The sequence below is a fragment of the Bombina bombina genome, chromosome 2, assembly GCF_027579735.1.
Source record: "Bombina bombina isolate aBomBom1 chromosome 2, aBomBom1.pri, whole genome shotgun sequence".
Taxonomy (NCBI): domain Eukaryota; kingdom Metazoa; phylum Chordata; class Amphibia; order Anura; family Bombinatoridae; genus Bombina; species Bombina bombina.
In genome coordinates, this window is record NC_069500.1 from 1,280,618,969 (window position 1) to 1,280,633,799 (window position 14,831).

The following is a 14,831-nucleotide window of genomic DNA, read 5'->3' on the forward strand; positions in this document are numbered from 1 at the left end:
TACTTGCAAAATCATTAGTCCAATGCCCTAATAACTTGGAAATTGTTCCCCATTTCCCCTTTTAGAGGACACTGAATAATACCTCCACTATGGCATTTGGCCACACTTCAATCCATTTTGGGTGGGCAACCCATTGCGGCTGTCTGCTTTCATCCTTTTTTTTCTCTTCCTCAGCCCCCTAACTCCTTCCCTTACCCCACTTATTTGTGACTGGCCCTTCCCCATAGTATTTCCATTTGGCACTTCCCAATAAATGCAGTAGACTTCTAAGGCACCTCAAACATGCAAAGTCACAGATAGTATTTGTCCAAGAGACCCATTGGGTGGACGGCTCCCCGATACCCTTTAGATCTACACATTTTCCAATAGTTGAGACGGCATCCTTCTCCAGTAAGTCCAGAGGGGTGGTAATTTTAATTCATAAGAGCATACTTTATGAAAAATAAAGCATTCACGCGGACCCTCAGGGATGCTTTCTAATACTAAACTGTAAACTGGAGGGCATCCCGTACACACTTGCATCTTACTACGGACCTAATGCAGGTCAAATCTCATCTGTTAGGAAACATTGCCTTAGCACCCACAAATTAGGGACCTTACTTCTCGCTGGAGATTTCAACCTGGTCCTAGATACCATATTGGATAAGCAATCCCCTAAACATAGAGCTTATGACCCCTCCGTACTCAAGGCCTCAAAACAGTTCAACACACTCTTAGCACACCATCATTTTTTGACATTTGGCGTTCTCTACATCCCACATCCAGGGACAATTCGTGCTATTCTGCGGTTCATAACTCCTACTCATAGACTTTATGTTTTGTGAACCACGCCTTCTAGACTCCATACAAACCATTGACATGCTAAATTTCACTTGGTCTGATCACTCTCCAGTACAGATGACTATGCACTTCCCTATTTCTGCAACCTCTAGACCTTTATGGAAGCTACCTGAGTTTCTCCTTGCCGACCTAGACAATGTAAACCAAATTAGTAAAGAAATTAAACAATTTATATCCATTAATGACAACGGAGCTGTAAGCGATTATTGCCTATGGAGCTTGTTCAAGGCCTATATACAGGGCATATTCCTTAAACTCACATTTACCCATAGAAAGAAGCAGGGAGAAACCTTGGCACAACTGCATATTCGCCTTCGCTCCCTAGTATCCCAACACAAAACCACGCTCGACCCTCTTGTTTTTGCCCAAGTTGAGTCAATCAAATCCCAAATTTCTAAAATAGAACATGCTAAAATGCATTGGCAACTACAAAAAGTCAAACAATTATATTACGTGAAAGGGAATAAGGCTGTATAAGGCTGATCGCCTCTTAGCCCACAAATTAAGACAACGAGCGGCTGACGCCCATATTCCATATATTAAGATGCCTGTCAAGTCCGACTCCCAGCAGACATCGGAAGAGCATTCGCTAAATACTACCATGATCTGTACATTCTAATAAGCTCCCAGGGCTGCACTGTACCTACTTCCTCCTTGACCAACTATCCCTCCCGTCCCTAACTGACGAATATAAAGATTTCCTTAACTCACCCTTCACCCCACAGGAGATAACTCTAGCTATTAATTCCCTGAAATCCCATAAAGCTCCAGGCCCGGATGGCTATACTTCCATTTTCTACAAGAAGTATAGTTCTCTCATTGTCCCTCTGCTCACTAGAGTCTTTTCCTTAGCCAGACAGTCTGGGGCTCTGCCCCCTGGATTTCTAACTGCAACAATAGTTGCCATTATAAAACCTGGCAAGGACCCTAATACCTATGAGAATTTTCGTCCCATCTCCCTCCTTAACGTTGACACAAAGCTCTTTGCCAATATTTTGGCGACTCGGCTCAACCATATCCTCCCCTCTTTGATAGATTGGGACCAGGTGGGATTTACAACGGGCAGAGAGGGCCCCGACAATACTAGGCATATTCTGAATATTTTTTTTGAGGCCAAGCGTGAAAACATACCCTGCACCACCTCAGTCCTTGATGCTGAAAAAGCATTTGACTGCGTGAATTGGCTTTACATTTTTGACGTTTTAGAAAAGTTTGGCTTTCCACCGCATTTCTACACATGTGTCAAGGCCCTATATGCCTCTCCTTCAGCTACAGTTAGAGGATTGGGGTTTTTATCTCCTTCCTTCCCGATCACAAACAATACAGGACAGGGGTGTCCCCTGTCCCCCTTGGTTTTTGCATTGATCATGGAACCTCTAGCTGAAGCTATAAGATCCTGTAACAAAATTAAAGGGGTAGTAATAGCCGGAGTACCTCAAAAGACTGCATTGTTTGCCGATGACTTCACCATTTTTTTAGGAGATCCTACCCATTCTCTTCCTGCCCTTTTTGACCTTCTGCAGACTTTTGGAAAGATTAGCTATTATAAACTAAATGTAAACAAAATGGACGCTTATGCGATCAATATTCCTGATGCAGAATAAAAGGACCTTAAAAAACTATATACATTCAATTGGTCACGGCAAAGAATTAAACATCTAGGAGTCTTTCACTCTTGTAGTATCTCGACTATTGTCGAATCCAACTTTTACCCACTCCTTCATTCCTTCCAAAAATCCGTAGACCACTGGAATGTTCCAAGTATCTCATGGCTGGGTAGAGTTGCAGCCTTTAAAATGAAATTACTTCCTAAACTCACCTATCCGATACCCATACCTTAATCACTCATAGGAAAATTTCAGCTTCTTTGCAACAAATTCATATGAAAGTACAAACACCCGAGAGTAGCCACTAGAATCTTACAACAGCCATTGTTGAGTGGGGGTGCTAGCGCTCCCAACCTAGCCTACTACCATGAAGCCTCTAGGTTAGCACATATCCTCCCATGGAATTCTGATACCTCAGATTGTAAATGGTGGATAATGGAACAGGCTACTTTGCCCGACTCACTTACACTTACAGATTTAGTATGGATTCCTAAACATACACGAGTTCTGTTTTCTATACAAAACTATATCGTCCTCTCAGCCCTGCGTTTCTGGGATAAAATCCGATCTCTCTCCCAAATAGCTATGCATCCCTTGCCAATTCACTCACTGTCTGATCTACTTCGAGCCCTCATAGATTCACATCCGTCTATATGGTATTCCCATGGTGTCACCACTATGCAGGATCTCTTTCCTGGTGGACAATTAATCTCACTCACAAACTTTCGTTCCACATATCAACCCTCCCAGCTCCTATTATTTGAATTTTGGCGGCTAAGAAGCCTTCTCCAGTCATGGGGATTTACCACTCTTCTGTTGCGAGCTCCCACTAACTGGGAGCGACGTTGGAACACAGCTAAAAGAATCCCTAGAGCATTGTCCATATCCTATCGAAATGTGCTCAATCCTCCCACTTACTATAAATCAGCCTACATCGTCTCATGGGAGACTGCCCTACGATTTCACGCCACCCCGGAGGACTGGTCCAAGGCCATGTTAATTACGAAAAAAAAGCTCTCCCTTGTTTCACATTACTAGAACTATATCTTAAAGTGTGTATGCAGTGGCACTTGACACCCTTGAGGCTTTTTAAGATATCCTCCTTAAAGTCCCCACTATGCTGGAGAGGATGTGGTGAAGTCGGATCGCCGGCTCATGTATGGTGGGAATGCCCCTCTTTGACTCCCCTCTGGACTATGCTATCCCACAGATGCTATGCACTAGACCCCACTTTGTGGACGAAGCTGCAAACTGTTTTGTTTCACCTATCCATTGGGTCTCCCCTCTCTCCCACAGGCCTACTTAGCATTTACCTGTTGATGGCTACTAAGTTGGCTATCGCCCACCTCTGGAAACAGGTTACACTACCTACTTGGAGTGATGTCACTAAAATTATGGACTATTTTGAGGTGATGGAGAGTCCTATCTTCACTATTAATAACAAAATAAACCTGCACTGCCAGACTTGGGAATTATGGAAAGCGGTTAGATAACACTGCAAATATAGTGGACCTGAAGCCATTCTGGTGGAGGGCAACAAACTTCTGACTAGACAGCACCGCAAATGTGAAAAACTAAGAGTCGTACTGGTTAGACCTGACAGATTTTCTGCTCTCTCTTCCAACTCTTTCTTCTCTTCCTTCCTCCTCTTCCTCTTGCATTAGCTAAACCTTTTATCCTCCAACACAAAATCACCCCCCCTCATTTCCCTATCCTCCCCCCCTTTCTTCCCCTTTTTTTTTTTATCTTCCTCTTACCTAATCCGGCACACTTTGTCTTACGCTTTGACCCAATAATTGTCCTTGCTTACAAGCCTGCTGCTTTTTTTTTCTAGTTTAATCGAACTATGTGACTTTCAACACCTCCCAAATTGCGCGATTGTACCCTCACAATTATAGTCTAACCCATACCATCTATCAACTTCAAGTATATACCTACCCATATGCCATGCCTTCTCAAGTTCTCTGCTGTTATTTATATTTTTAGTCCAAATGTATCATAAGAGATCTTGTATTCTTGTCTTTTGTTGTTGTAATATTGCTATGAATAAATAAAACTTTTTTTGAAAACCAAAAAAAAAAACAGCCTGACATTGTATTGTATCTTAAATGAATACAGTATATTTCATGTTTCTAATAATTTTTGAGTGCATAGATTTATGTTTATGACCAATATTCATAGGACATCTTGTTGTCTGAAAAATAAAGAAACAGATGTTGTTATTTTAAAATAAGTCAAACATTTATACATCTATCAATGCAGCCACCATTCAACACAGCAAACATTCATCCAATATAGTATGCTTCAGATCAATACATATACATATATATGTTATTTGAGCATTTTTAATAGATTTGAAAATTATAGACAAATCATTTATATGACTTTTTAAGTATACATTCTGCTATTTGAAATCTAAGTTTTTACCAAGTCTGGTAAGTAGGGGATTTTGTGTATCTCAATCAGCAGGAGATAATCAACTCTTGCATACACTTAACCTTCAAATAGTTCAGTCCCAGAGGTTACGTCTGCATATCTCCACATGAGGTCATTACCTGATAACCTTTTATTACATAGAGGAAAGATCAGGAAATCAAACTTTAAACAGAGCCATATAGTGAACATCTCTTTTAAATAAATTGACTTTACTTACTGAACCAAATGTCTTCCCTTTGTTCCTAGCTGAAGTATTGTAATCAGGAAAAAGGGGGGTTGGGGCGATAGTGATACCAATTTAAATCAAATTAGATTTTAGCTAAAAATGGAATATTAGATTCTATGATACATCTGTAGTTAATTTAAGGTTACTTTACAAGTACCCAGACAATATGTCACATATCAGGGACATGATTAACTATGTACGCTTAAGTTGTTATTAAGTATGCAGTGTGTTTCTATATGTCACATATCACGGACATGATTAACTATGTATCCTGTGTGAGTAACTATAGGTAACCATAGGTAAATGGCTCCTGGTTACTGAGGAAAAGATCTATGCAATTAAAGTAAGGTTTGCAGCTTCTATGTTAAACTTAAGCGTTGTACATTCACGCTGCTTCAGCATTAAATCAGAGTGCTGCTCTAATGTAGATAATCACGCTAAAAAATTGTACACTGCAAACCTCACTTATATTTCTAGTTTGTTGGATACATGCATAAATAGAAGTAGCACACAGAAGTAATTATATATATTATAATTGTTATTAAGTGTGCAGCGTATTTCTATATGTCACATATCACGGTCATAATTAACTGTGTATTTTGTGTAAGTAACTATAGGTAACTGTAGGTGAATAACTCCTGGCTACTGGAGAAAATATCTGAGAAGTTAAAGCAAGGTTTTCAGCTCGTAAGTTAAACTAAAGCGTGATACACCCATGCTACTTCATCATTATATCAGAGTGCTGCTCTAATGCAGATAGTCACGCTAGAAAATCGTATGCTGCAAACCCACTTAGCCAAATTCATATATTAAACATTTACATCAAGTACACTAGTCATCTTGGGCGCGATCCGATATAGATCGCAGTTTGCGGCGCAAGCGAGGGAACCCACGTCGCCCGTAGTTTCAGCTCGCAACTCGAGCCATCCAATAGGCGGCGCCGTCACTTGCTAAAGTGGCGCAAGTCTCACAAACCAGCGATGTCCAGAAATCTGCGTAAGTACAGATTTTTGGAGTCGCCAGTGACTTGCGCCACGTTAGAAACTGCCGGCGCCTACAAAACCTGACTAAAGTCTAAATCACCCGCACTGTCTAACACGCCTCCTAAACATAGCCCGACACGTCTAACACGCCTCCCTAACATAGCCCGACACGTCTAACCCTCTATCCGCTATCCCTCCTCACTATCCTAACAATAAAAAAACTATTAACCCCTAAACCGCAGCTCCCGTACCCCGCCGCAACCTAATAAAGTTATTAATCCCTAAACCGTCGCTCCCGTACCCCGCCGCCAGCTATATTATATCTATAACCCCCTAAAGTGAGCCCCTAACACCGCCGCCATCTATATTAAAATTATTAACCCCTAATGTAAGCCCCTTACACCGCCGCCATCTCTATTAAAATGATTAACCCCTAATTTAATCTACCTACCCCGCCGCCAGCTATATTATCTATATTAACCCTAAGTATATTATAGTTAATATAGGTATTACATTATATATATTAACTATATTAACCCTAATTATATTAGGGTTAATATAGTTAATATAGTTACTATAGTATTTACATTAACTATATTAACTCTATCTAACCCTAACACCCCTAACTAAATTTATATTAAATCTAATTCATTTATAAACTAAAATATTCCTATTTAAATCTAAATACTTACCTATAAAATAAACCCTAAGATAGCTACAATATAATTAATAATTACATTGTAGCTATGTTAGGGTTAATATTTATTTTACAAGTAAATTGTTAATTATTTTAACTAGGTATAATAGCTATTAAATAGTTATTAACTATTTAATATCTACATAGTTAAAATAATTACCCAATTACCTGTAAAATAAATCCTAACCTAAGTTACAAATACACCTACACTATCAATAAATTAAATAAACTACAAACATCTATCTAAAAATACAATTAAATTAACTAAACTAAATTACAAAAACAAACAAACACTAAATTACAAAAAATAAAAAAAAATTACAAGATTTTTAAGCTAATTACACCTATTCTAAGCCCCCTAATAAAATAATAAACCCCCCAAATAAAAAAAATTCCCTGCCCTATTCTAAATTAAACAAATTTCAAAGCTCTTTACCTTACCAGCCCTTAAAAGGGCCTTTTGTGGGGCATGCCCCAAAGAATTCAGCTCTTTTGCATACAAATACAATACCCCCCCCCATTACAACCCACCACCCACATACCCCTATTCTAAAACCACCCAAACCCCCCTTAAAAAAGCCTAACACTACCCCCCTGAAGATCTCCCTACCTTGTCTTCACCACACCGGGCCGAACTCCTGATCCGATCCGGGCGATGTCTTCCTCCAAGCGGCAAAGAAGAATTCTTCCTCCGGCGATGTCTTCCTCCAAGCGGCAAAGAAGAATTCTTCCTCCGGCGATGTCTTCCTCCAAGCGGCAAAGAAGAATTCTTCCTCCGGCGACGTCTTCCTCCAAGCGGCAGCAAAGTCTTCATTCTTCCGGCGGCATCTTCAATCTTCTTTCTTCGCTCCGCCACCGCGGAGCATCCATCCCGGACGACTACTGAGGTACCTTTAAATGACGTCATCCAAGATGGCGTCCGCCGAATTCCGATTGGCTGATAGGATTCTATCAGCCAATCGGAATTAAGTTAGAAAAATCTGATTGGCTGATTGAATCAGCCAATCAGATTCAAGTTCAATCCGATTGGCTGATCCAATCAGCCAATCAGATTGAGCTCGCATTCTATTGGCTGTTCCGTGATTGGATCAGCCAATCGGATTGAACTTGAATCTGATTGGCTGATTCAATCAGCCAATCAGATTTTTCTAACTTAATTCTGATTGGCTGATAGAATCCTATCAGCCAATCGGAATTCGGCGGACGCCATCTTGGATGACGTCATTTAAAGGTACCTCATTCGTAGTTCAGTAGTCATCCGGGATGGATGCTCCGCGGCGGCGGAGCGAAGAAAGAAGATTGAAGATGCGGCCGGAAGAATGAAGACTTTGCTGCCGCTTGGAGGAAGACGTCGCTGGAGGAAGAATTCTTCTTTGCCGCTTGGAGGAAGACATCGCCGGAGGAAGAATTCTTCTTTGCCGCTTGGAGGAAGACATCGCCCGGATAGGATCAGGAGTTCGGCCCGGTGTGGTGAAGACAAGGTAGGGAGATCTTCAGGGGGGTAGTGTTAGGCTTTTTTAAGGGGGTTTGGGTGGTTTTAGAATAGGGGTATGTGGGTGGTGGGTTGTAATGGGGGGGGGGTATTGTATTTGTATGCAAAAGAGCTGAATTCTTTGGGGCATGCCCCACAAAAGGCCCTTTTAAGGGCTGGTAAGGTAAAGAGCTTTGAAATTTTTTTAATTTAGAATAGGGCAGGGAATTTTTTTTATTTTGGGGGTTTATTATTTTATTATGGGGCTTAGAATAGGTGTAATTAGCTTAAGAATCTTGTAATCTTTTTTTTATTTTTTGTAATTTAGTGTTTGTTTTTTTTTGTAATTTAGTTTAGTTTATTTAATTGTATTTTTAGATAGATGTTTGTAGTTTATTTATTGATAGTGTAGGTGTATTTGTAACTTAGGTTAGGATTTATTTTACAGGTAATTGGGTAATTATTTTAACTAGGTAGATATTAAATAGTTAATAACTATTTAATAGCTATTATACCTAGTTAAAATAATTAACAATTTACCTGTAAAATAAATATTAACCCTAACATAGCTACAATGTAATTATTAATTATATTGTAGCTATCTTAGGGTTTATTTTATAGGTAAGTATTTAGATTTAAATAGGAATATTTTAGTTTATAAATGAATTAGATTAATTTAATATAAATTTAGTTAGGGGCGTTAGAGTTAGATAGAGTTAATATAGTTAATATAAATACTATAGTAACTATATTAACTATATTAACCTTAATATAATTAGGGTTAATATAGTTAATATATATAATGTAATACCTATATTAACTATAATATACTTAGGGTTAATATAGATAATATAGCTGGCGGCGGGGTAGGTAGATTAAATTAGGGGTTAATCATTTTAATAGAGATGGCGGCGGTGTAAGGGGCTTACATTAGGGGTTAATAATATTAATATAGCTGGCGGCGGTATAGGGGGATTAGATTAGGGGTTAATAATTTTTATATAGGTGGCGGCGGTGTAAGGGGTCAGATTAGGGGATAGATAAGGTAGATGACAGCGGTGTAAGGGGTTCTAATTAGGGGATAGATAAGGTAGATGGCGGCGGTTTTAGGGGCTCACAGTAGGGGGTTAGTTTATGTAGATGGCGGCGGGGTCCGGGAGCGGCGGTTTAGGGGTTAATAACTTTATTAGGGATTTCGGGGGGGGGGGATCGCGGTTGACAGGTAGATAGACATTGCGCATGCGTTAGGTGTTAGGTTTATTTTAGAAGATCGCGGTTGACAGGGAGATAGACATTGCGCATGCGTTAGGTGTTAGGTTTATTTTAGAAGATCGCGGTTGACAGGGAGATAGACATTGCGCATGCGTTAGGTGTTAGGTTTATTTTAGCAGCCAGTTTAGGGAGTTACGGGGCTCCAATAGTCAGCGTAAGGCTTCTTACGGCTGCTTTTTGTGGCGAGGTGAAAATGGAGTAAGTTTTCTCCATTTTCGCCACGTAAGTCCTTACGCTGCATATTGGATACCAAACTGCGCTGGTTTGGTATACCTGCCTATAGCCCAAAAAACTACGGGCGACGGCAGAAATATAAGCGCGTAACTTCTAGGTTACGCCGTATATGTGATACCAAACCCGCGCAAATATTGGCGTCGCCGGCTTTTGCGGGCGACGATTTTTATCGGATGGACCCCCTTAGGTCTGACCGTCAGTTACACGCTATCCAACAACTGCCGGTAAGCACTATAAGAGCACTTCAATTGAGGATCATTACAATGTTAATACTCAAATGCTGCAATAGTGTCTACTCCTTTCCATTTTTTTAAAAAGAGCCCCCATAAACTCCCAGTTCACTCCCTAACGTGTTTCACCCTACTGGGCTTTATCATGTTGGAATAATGTCCTGTGGCCCAGTCGCCGAAGGAGATCATGCTCTGCTTCAGTATGTCACAGTACATCTTGGCATTCATGGTTCCCTCAATGAACTGTAGCTCCCCAGTGCCGGCAGCAAAGATATAAAGGGATACTGTATATGTATATATATACTGTATATATATATATATATATATATATATATAAAGAATATTTTTTTCTAAGTGTAGAACATTGGAATTTCAAGTATTTCTATTCAAAATACATTAAAGTATATTAAAAATTAGTAAAAATGATAATTCATGTTTAAAGGTATTTGAATGGGAAGACTCAAAAGTGTCTTTAAATGTGTTTATATATTTATATATGTATGTATGTGTGCACATACAAACTCATAAATACACATGTATACACATATATACACATACACTAAATAGATATGTATAAAAACCTTTTAATGAATATTTAAATTATATTTTTTATCAAAAAGTAAATGCATGAGTGTAATATTTGAATGTGTTTTGTGGAAAAAAAATGTAACACACTTTACTTTAGGTCTCAAATCACATTAAATATTTCAGCTTTCAGCTCAAGCATAACATAACTTTCAACTTGTAATATGACCACTATTTAGCCATGGACTTGTAATACGTTGGTGCAGTCCAGTGATATTGCTTATCACAACCTGCGCTATCATTAGCGTGCCATAAATATAAATATAAATGACTTATTAGCTAAAATTATCAAAAAATAAGTTAAAATCAATATTTATCTAAAGGCTTCTATTAAATAAATATAATAAATATAATATAGATAATTTGTCAGAAATTGTATGTGCAATAATTTGATCAACCGGAGAAAAGTCACATGAATTGCAGGTGCCATATTAATTTGAATACATCTAGCTGTAATATGAGAAACACCCTTAAGTGAGCTTTTATTTTGACTTTTAATAAAAAAGGTACATTAAAATTCCTATAATAATTGCCACCAAAGTTGCTACCAAAGTAAAACAATATATACAGTATATATTTATAAATAATAAAAATAAATATATACCAACAGGAGAAGACCCTTCTTTGTTCAACTTTCATACCTTGGAACAAAGATATATAGGTTTACAGAGACAAGATATTTGTGTTTGTAAATGTCTTTTTAATCACTTTCACAAAAGAGTAAAGCTGAATTTATTTGACACAAACAGAAATGAAAATAATTAAACCAAAAAATCCTTTTCCAGATACAGATTTTGTTTATATATAAACATTATATATCTGCAACTGAAGAAAATTCTGTAGACATCTTTGCAGCACAAAACACCACACACTCCGCACAAGGTGCAGAACAACATAGAAACAGATTTTGACAGCATATAATGGTAAGAAGCTCTGTCAAGTCAACAAATATTTCCTTCCAAAGTAGGCTTATTTCATTATTAAACCAGCCCTATTTATATCCCAGGCATTCTTGATTTCCCTTGTAGTATTTGTCCTTATCTATTTTATTGGAAGAAAAATATAAATAGATATAAATCAACCATCCTTTATTTTATAAACTACTACTACCATTCTCAAAATCTTCTGGTTAAAGGGACAGTAAAAGCAAAATGAAACTTTAATTGATTGGATAGAGCATGACGTTTTAAAATTTTTTAATTTAACTCTTTTGACAATTTTGCTTAGTTTACATAGTATCCTTTATTAAAGAGTAATCCTATGTAAGCACGTGTCTTTAGCCATCAGGTAGCATCGTTAGCAATAATGTTTATAGCAATGTCATATATGGTTGCAAATACTGCTGCCACAGACTAATAAAGAAACTTACATGTTCCTAAGTACTTATCAGCCTACTTTTACTTTTCAACCATGGATAAAATGAAAGTGAAGTAAATTATGTAATAGAAGTAAATTGGAAATTTATATAAAGTGTTATGCTCTATCTGAATCATGGAAGTTTAATTTTGGCTTTACTGTCCCTTTAAGCTCCTTTTTTTTTTTTACTCTTCAGTTTCAGTAAAGTTGATGCATGCTTTCAAATAGCCTACCCCCTTTTCTTCTCAATGGTGTTATGGTCATAAAATATTTTATTGTAAGGGATTTTTACGCAGTTTCTATTATATTTGTATTCTTCTGGAGATACTTTCTCCAGAACCATGAAGAACATTTAAGATGAAGCCTAACTAATTATCTGTAAATTGTCATACGAACCTCACAAGGGTTAGTCAAGAAAATATGTTTTTATATATATAAAACATGACATTTCTACACCTCAAGACATCTTCAAAGCATGTTCCACTACAATGCATTGTTGGTGTCATTAAGTAATTGTTGCACCTTTCATATTGCAGTACAATGCTGATGTAAAAACTGCTGTTGCATTTCTTTTTGAATTTAACAACTATCTCTGTACACGAATAAGGTCTGTTTCATCTTCATAAGTGTCTTTGTAAATTTCCCTGATATACTACTTATGATTTGTAAATCATTTATCTCTTACATTTTGCAAGTCTATATAGCAGGTTGAAAAAAATACCAAATGTATGAAATATAAATAACTATGAGTGAATTAACTGACATTAGTATGGAAGCATGAAAACTACTCACTGTAACATTACTGATTACTATTAAGAAATAACTCTCCTCCTGTCTTTAGCAAAAATATCCCACAAAAGACCTAACCCCATCTTAAAATTAACAGCTCCAAATGACAAAAGTCCTATATGAAATGAAATATATATCAATATAAATAGGTATATATGTACATGTGTATATGCGTGTGTGGTGTATATAATTAAATGCCATTGTGGTGACACTTATGTAGGTAAGACAGAATGTATGCTTAAAAAGGGTATTGATGCACAAGTAACGTATTAGACAAGCAATAGAAAGTGGGAGAACTGTGGCAAAACATTTTTTTGGAAAAGATCATCCAGATAACAGTGTTGCCCCATATATTAGGTGTTACCCTTGAAGAGGGGAGAGGATATAATTTACTTTTATTAAATAAAGAAGCTAATTTGATTTCTGAGCTTGATAGAGTGTTTCCATGGGGTTTAACTACATATTTTTAACTTGCTTTCTTTTATATGGATTAAGTTAGTTTAGAAACAATTATTATGTTCCACTGGGATAATACTGACATGATATGAGAATATACATTTGTTTAATTTTTGTTTAAATTACCAAATTGTCTTACTAATACGATTTTTATTTCTTATAGTATGATACAAATTAGAGAATTGAAACAAAAGATGCATTTTCAGGGTTGTCTATTAGATGGCAGCACACCTTAATGAATTGTTTGTATAGGGAGGTTGTTATTACTGAGGTATACAGGAAGGGGATTATGGGTATTATTTGTTACCTTGAAAAAGGCCCAGGCATGGGTTAAAATGTTGAGAATCCATTGCCAGCTCAATAATGTAGGCACAAGGATTTTTAAACACTCTGCTGTGACCATTTGTGGACAAAGGCACATCTTGTTTTAACGTCTCCTAGAAAAATGCAATGTTGCAATAGAGCACAGAAAATAAACCAGCAAGTCTCAAAGTGCTAAACATTAAAAAATCTTTATTGGGGAATAAAAATCAAGCATAAAAGCAATTGCTATGGTCACAGCATAAGAGAAAAACTCCCTACGCGTTTCGGCAGCCCTCTGCCTTGTTCATGGACATAGTTAGTGGTAAAGTGTACCAGACTTAAATACACCTGTTCAAACAGGTGTAATTAACAAATGCTGTGACCTTAAAGGGATATCATACATTGTAAATGTTACACTGAAGCTAAATAGAGAGAACAAAGTGTAGTAAACATATGAGATAGCAAACAAGTAAAGTATAATATATTAAGAACTTGGATATTAACAGAGATATAATTCCATTAATGGATCACAAGAACATCATTATGGCATAAATATGGGTATCGCCTTTACATTGTTACCAGGTCTAGCATTTAGGCTCAACAAGGATATATCCTATAAAATAGTTTTTAAGATATAAAAATCTGTGTATAACTAAGCTTGTGAAGTGTTAGTTGCATTGGTAAAAATCATGGTAAATAGAATTTAAAGATGTATTTATACAAATACAATAGCTATAAATACATAGATAAACAGGATATCCAGACATTAAGCATGTCTTATGTGGTGTAATAAGGACTCATAACTGTATTTATTCCTAAGTTAAGAACCCATTCCACCAAAATAGAGCTAGCCTAGCTAGGGGTTAAAAGGACCCCAATATACAAGTAGTATAATTTTTAAAGTATAAGGAAGGTATGTATGATAAAGACATAAATAAATAGATATAACCACCAATGGAAAGAGAACCTTAGGGGATCAGCACTGATAGGACCAAAAATGTATGATGTCCCCATCCATGTTGAATCCACCTGGCCTCCTGGTCTTCAATTGGAAGATCGAGAATGCCTCTCTGTAGAAAAGTTTGGCAGTTCTATCACCTCCTCAAATTGGGGGTTAGAGATGTTCTTTCACCTGCCATTTAAAGGTAATATCCCTTTTCCTGTGGACATAAATGAAATGTCTCTCTAGGTCAGAGCACTCAATTCTATGTTCAATGTTTGTTTTTGTTTTTTTGTTTCTTTTTAAGTCACTTTTATTGATTGTCAGAAAACAACAAAAAGAAAAAATATGACACATCTCCGGCAGTTCTAGACAACAATAAAGTGACAATTTTATGTACCTCTAT